The sequence below is a fragment of the Phyllobates terribilis genome, unplaced genomic scaffold (assembly GCF_046119375.1).
Source record: "Phyllobates terribilis strain yellow unplaced genomic scaffold, ASM4611937v1 Scaffold_5__5_contigs__length_657084704, whole genome shotgun sequence".
Lineage (NCBI taxonomy): Eukaryota > Metazoa > Chordata > Amphibia > Anura > Dendrobatidae > Phyllobates > Phyllobates terribilis.
In genome coordinates this window covers 42,831,802-42,837,801 of record NW_027362765.1, presented here as the reverse complement: position 1 = coordinate 42,837,801, position 6,000 = coordinate 42,831,802, and the positions used below count along the sequence as shown (strand labels likewise).

The 6,000-nt window shown below is 43.7% G+C and overlaps 1 pseudogene; it reads left to right on the top strand.

The window, feature by feature from the left end:
* The first annotated feature begins 1,585 nt into the window (after positions 1–1,585).
* Positions 1,586–6,000, top strand: part of LOC141270692 (uncharacterized) — a 73,113-nt pseudogene continuing 68,698 nt past the window's right edge.

Sequence of the window (6,000 nt, the reverse complement as noted above, 5' to 3'; positions counted from 1 at the left end):
ATTTATAGATGATACCTTTTCATTTGGAAAGCATCCCAAGAAGCATTAATACAATTTTTAAAGGATATCAACATTAACAATTATTGTCTAGAACTTACTCCTACATATAGTCTAACAATGTAAATTTTCTTGATCTTAATATTTTTGTGCACCGCGACCAATTGGTCACTTAGAGCTTTAGGAAAGAGGTAGACTCTAATAGTTAAATACCTTCTTCAAGTTGTCACTTTCCATCATGGCTGACGAATATCCCGAAGAGTCAATTCACCAGGGCATGCTGCAATTGCACACATGTGATGGACTATGTTATAGCAGAAGATGAGGTCCCTCAAGTTTAAAGGCCCCATCTATGCTATATAAGTCTGACCGTTACTTTAGGTCAAAACAACAGCTAAATGTTCCTTCCTTGTATCAATAGAGACTAACGTGTCCTTGCTAGTCATCAGAATGTATCTGATTAAATGTGTCTAATTAAATGTGTCCGATTGAATGTTTCAACACAAGCATAGACATCACGAGAACAGAAACCAGTCTTTGTGTGCTAAATTGTATAATCGGACCATATATGGTAAATCCGTTTCCTGCCTTCAGGGTGTATATAAACCCTATGCTTTGTAATAAAGTTAGAGCTTGTTTGACACATACATCCTGTCCTGTGTCTCATTCTCTCCGATATCGTAATCCAAGGATAGAAGACCCAGAAAGCAGTGACGTCAGACTACATCACAGAGTTTCATTGTTTGAAGAACCTTCAACCTTCCACTTTGATTAGAACATTAGAAAAAGTTTGATCACTTCCCCCTAAGAATCTGATCCACAAATCTCGGCAATCACCCATATCTCCTGAGATTAAAGATACCTATTATTACTAAATGTAACTCTCAGATCGTTTTAAACATTTCATTAGAAAATACGGGCCGATTCTTAAACAAGATAAGATATATAATTACCCTCCCCAGCTCATACACACACACACAGCTAGGCTTCGTACACATCATACAAGTCATACACATACGGCTCCACACCATATATGTCGCACACACACAGCTCCACTCCATACATGTCGAGCACATGGCTCTGCTCCGTACACATATGGCTTCACTCCGTACACCTCGTACACACCCGGCTCCGCTCCGTACACCTCGTACACACGCGGCTCCGCTCCGTACACCTCGTACACACGCGGCTCCGCTCCGTACACCTCGTACACGGGCGGCTCTGCTCCATACACCTCGTACACACGAGGCTCCGCTCCGTACACCTCGTACACACACAGCTCTGCTCCATACACCTCGTACACACGCGGCTCCGCTCCGTACACCTCGTACACACGCGGCTCCGCTCCGCACACCTAATACACACGCGGCTCCGCTCCGTACACATATGGCTTCACTCTGTACACGTTGTACACACGCGGCTCCGCTCCGTACACCTTGTACACACGCGGCACTGCTACATCCACCTCCTGACCCCACACATAACCTTCACCTCATCCAGCACCATGACAACCAGCACAGCAGAGTCCTGCATCCACTGAGGCCCCTGATCATGTGACCCCTGACTCCTCCCCTCCTGTGACCTCATCACAGGTCCTGTGCGCACAGAACAGCCATATATGTGGTGGCGGCTCTGCAGGTGGAGGTATGTGGAGATTCCCCATTACTATTAACCCCCTCAGTGCTGCGTTCACATTCTAGAATATATATATATCTCCACCCACAAGGACTCTACATTTTCTTTAGATTCACATATATTCTCCCGCAAGATGGGTTTTAAGGATGATTTTACATATAAACACCCCCCTCGCTTGTTTGTACGGTCATTTCTGAACAGACTATAGCCCTGTAAATTAACTGCCCAGTCATGGCTCTTGTCCAGCTTTGATAGACAGGAGACACATGGCGCACACACTATGATACCTCTTACGTGACCCCCGCACATTATCAGTGTTTTCCTCCTCCACATGACACCCGGATAGCTCCCTGGCTTATATATAATATATTCTCCCCCGGTCGGGTTCACGCACTGAGTGCAGCAGATTTGCTGGTCTTGTCCAGGCTCCGGTCTGTGTGGGGATCGGTGCAGCCGGGGTTTTGTGTGGAGACTGTGCTTGAGCCTCAGATGAAGCTGATAGAGATGTAACAAGGACATGTTGACGACCTCCCTGGGACAGCCTCCCAAATCTGGGAATGTAGGGCGGGATTCGGGGCGGTTGAGGCTATGGTAGGGCTGTACATTGTACTGGTATCTTGGGGTACTATTCCAAAAGACAGAACTTTGTAACTTTGTTGTTGATGATGTATTTTAGATTGTTTTTTGCTTTATGTGTCATATTGAAGCCATTCTTGGGTATTTTTGCAAGGCACCTGGCTGCCATGGCAACCCATTGGAACATATTGTAAGACCCCAGTGGATCAAGAGCAAGAGGCCCTACATCTGTCAAAGGCCAAGGCTCCACTATCAGTATTCAGTCAGTATCTTTTCTCAGGAGTGGGAGCCAAAACCGGGTGAGGAACAATCAGAGAAAAGGTATAATAGGAACAAGTCATTAATTCTGCATTTATCACCCACTCCTGGTTTTGGCTCCCACTCCTGAGAAAAATTACTGATCAAATACTGATAGTGGGGCCGTGGCATAAGCAACAAAGAGGTTAAACAGCCTAGATCAGAGTTATTTCTGATTATGGATGTTGCAGATATCCAAATGATCGATTCAAATATTACTGTGCTCCCCTTACATTCTCTTAGTCACAGTGATTGCATAGGCTTAGAAGCTGAGTTTGTGCGATCTTTGTGATTAATAGTATGTAAAGAAGTGAAACCTACCTCACTAAGGTACAAGAAGTGGTGGTCTATTCATTGGATCTATGAGACCCCAGCCTGTCCTTCCATTACACTAATGTAGCCAAGTTTATCTTAATAAGGACCTGTCAGTTTCTCAAAAAAATTAAGTTAAATACCTTTTTGTAAAATCCCTGTGTTCCCCTGATTCTGCCACACTTTTCTGCTTTTGCTGCGTCACTTTATTACAGAGACATTCATATTTGTTTCTTTCGGAGCACAGTATGTGAAATCTCTGTTTGTAGATGAACTGGGCGTTTCTTCAGTCTTCCTTGGGGGTGTGTGCTTTCACTCCTTCCTCCAAGATGCTGCCAATCACAGCTCAGCAGCATCTGAGACTGATAGATCACTAGATCAGCTATCAAGATGAGATTGGCAGCATCTGGGAGGGAGGTGTTTAAGTGCAAGTTCTCAGACAAGACTGTGAAGAAATGCCAAGTTAGACTGCAAGCAGAGATGTCACATATTGCAGAAGAAATAAATGTGAATAGCTCTGCAATGGTGCAACGCAGTAGAAAACAGCATCAAATTCACAGATACACTAAGATTTTTTAAAGATTTTTTTAAAGATTTTTTTGGCTAATAGTCTATTGTGTGTGGGGGCGTCGGCTGGCTAATGATCAGGGAAAATGTTGATTGCTCATGTCCAATTTAAGACTGCTGATTGCATTGTTCTCCTTGAAATAATCCGCCGGTCTATGTGTCAGTCAGCAGACGTCCCATAGAAAACACTCAAGCACTGGGCCTAACAAACGCTCCTCTGTATAGGAAAGCCGCCTGAGATGGGTTTCAGCAGAAGAATCAGCCAAAGCATTGTTTGGCCTACAGCTATCTAATGTGCATGGCCGGCGTTACTAATTTTTTTGAGCAATTGATAGTCCCTCTTTAACACACAAAACAAACCACTGGGATATCACGGTACAGAAAAGTGTAATTTGACACTTAACCTGACATCGGCCAATGGTTTGTGCAATGTTATGTTACTTTAATCCTTTTAAGTCAGATAACCTTTGGTCGAAAATTATCAATATGGTTTCTATTTGTCAAGTTAAATTTGCCTCCATCTGTTGTGACAGAGTCACTGGTGATGTATGTGAGGGGAGATATGTTTCACTGGGGCTACTAGCTTCAGTGAACTGAACCTAGAAGTTTTCTCCAGCATGTTATGTGTTGGGTGTTAAACCACCATTTTAAAAGGGAGTGTTTTCATGTGAATGACCATTGTGAAGGGTGGGAGGTCATTCACCATATCTCCACCTCAAGGGTGTGACTGTAGGAGTTATCTCTAGCATTGAGTTTTTTTCTGTTGTGTGCTGGGAGAAGGAAGTCTCCAGACTGTGTGGAACTTCAGCTCAGGAGAAGCTGAAGTGTGCAGCAAGCCAGAGGGTGAATCCCGCATGCTATGGATTTTGCTATCATTTATCTTTTGTTTTGCCGTTATGCCAGCAATAATGTATATTTTGTTGAACCTGCAGTACTTTATGCCGTTTTAAATAAACCTGCAGACGAAAACGTTCCTGTGTCTACTTCTGGAAGCAGCCAAGTGAGTCAATTTACCACACTGTATATTCATCGCTGCTACTTCTGGATACCCAATCAGGCTCTGTTACATTTCCTCCTTTACATGTAAGCACCCGACCCCACCAAACACATGTGTAGACTGTATGGTGTCACAGACCATGCAGCAATAAGACCTGTCACTTTTACAATAGGGATGGTATAATGATCAATCCACAGGAGTGGAAACATAATGAGGTTTCCCTGATGTAATAAGGTGCCTTAACAGGTCTAATAAAACCAATATACAGTACAGACCAAAAGTTTGGACACACCTTCTCATTTAAAGATTTTTCTGTATTTTCATGACTATGAAAATTGTACATTTACACTGAAGTCATCAAAACTATGAATTAACACATGTGGATTTATATACTTAATAAAAAAGTGTGAAACAACTGAAAATATGTCTTATATTCTAGGTTCTTCAAAGTAGGCACCTTTTGCTTTGATGACTGCTTTGCACACTCTTGCCATTCTCTTGATGAGCTTCGAGTGGTAGTCACCGGAAATGGTTTTCACTTCACAGGTGTGCCCTGTCAGGTTTAATAAGTGGGATTTCTTTCCTTATAAATGGGGTTGGGACCATCAGTTGTGTTGTGCAGAAGTCTGGTGGATACACATCTGTTAGTCCAACTGAATAGACTGTTAGCTGCTTTTTTCTTGCCATAATACAAATTCTAAGTAAAGAAAAACGAGTGGCCATCATTACTTTAAGAAATGAAGGTAAGTCAGTGCGAAAAATTGGGAAAACTTTGAAAGTGTCCTCAAGTGCAGTTGCAAAAACCATCAAGCGCTACAAAGAAACTGGCTCACATGAGGACTGCCCCAGGAAAGGAAGACCAAGAGTCACCTATGCTTCTGAGGATAAGTTTATCTGAGTCACCAGCCTCAGAAATCGCAGGCTAACAGCAGCTCAGATTAGAGACCAGGTCAATGCCACACAGAGTTCTAGCAGCAGACACATCTCTACAACAACTGTTAAGAGGAGACTTTGTGCAGCAGGCCTTAATGGTAAAATAGCTGCTAGGAAACCACTGTTAAGGACAGGCAACAAGCAGAAGAGACTTGTTTGGGCTAAAGAACACAAGGAATGGACATTAGACCAGTGGAAATCTGTGATTTGGTCTGATGAGTCCAAATTTGAGATCTTTGGTTCCAACCACCGTGTCTTTGTGCGACGCAGAAAAGGTGAACGGATGGACTCTACATGCCTGTTTCCCACCATGAAGCATGGAGGAGGAGGTGTGATGGTGTGGGGGTGCTTTGCTGGTGACACTATTGGGGATTTATTCAAAATTGAAGGCATACTGAACCAGCATGGCTACCACAGCATCTTGCAGCGGCATGCTATTCCATCCGGTTTGCGTTTAGTTGGACCATCATTTATTTTTCAACAGGACAATGACCCCAAACACACCTCCAGGCTGTGGAAGGGCTATTCGACCAAGAAGGAGAGTGATGGGGTGCTACGCCAGATGACCTGGCCTCCACATTCACCAGACCTGAACCCAATCGAGATGGTTTGGGGTAAGCTGGACCGCAGAGTGAAGGCAAAAGGGCCAACAAGTGCTGAGCATCTCTGGGAACTCCTTCAAGATT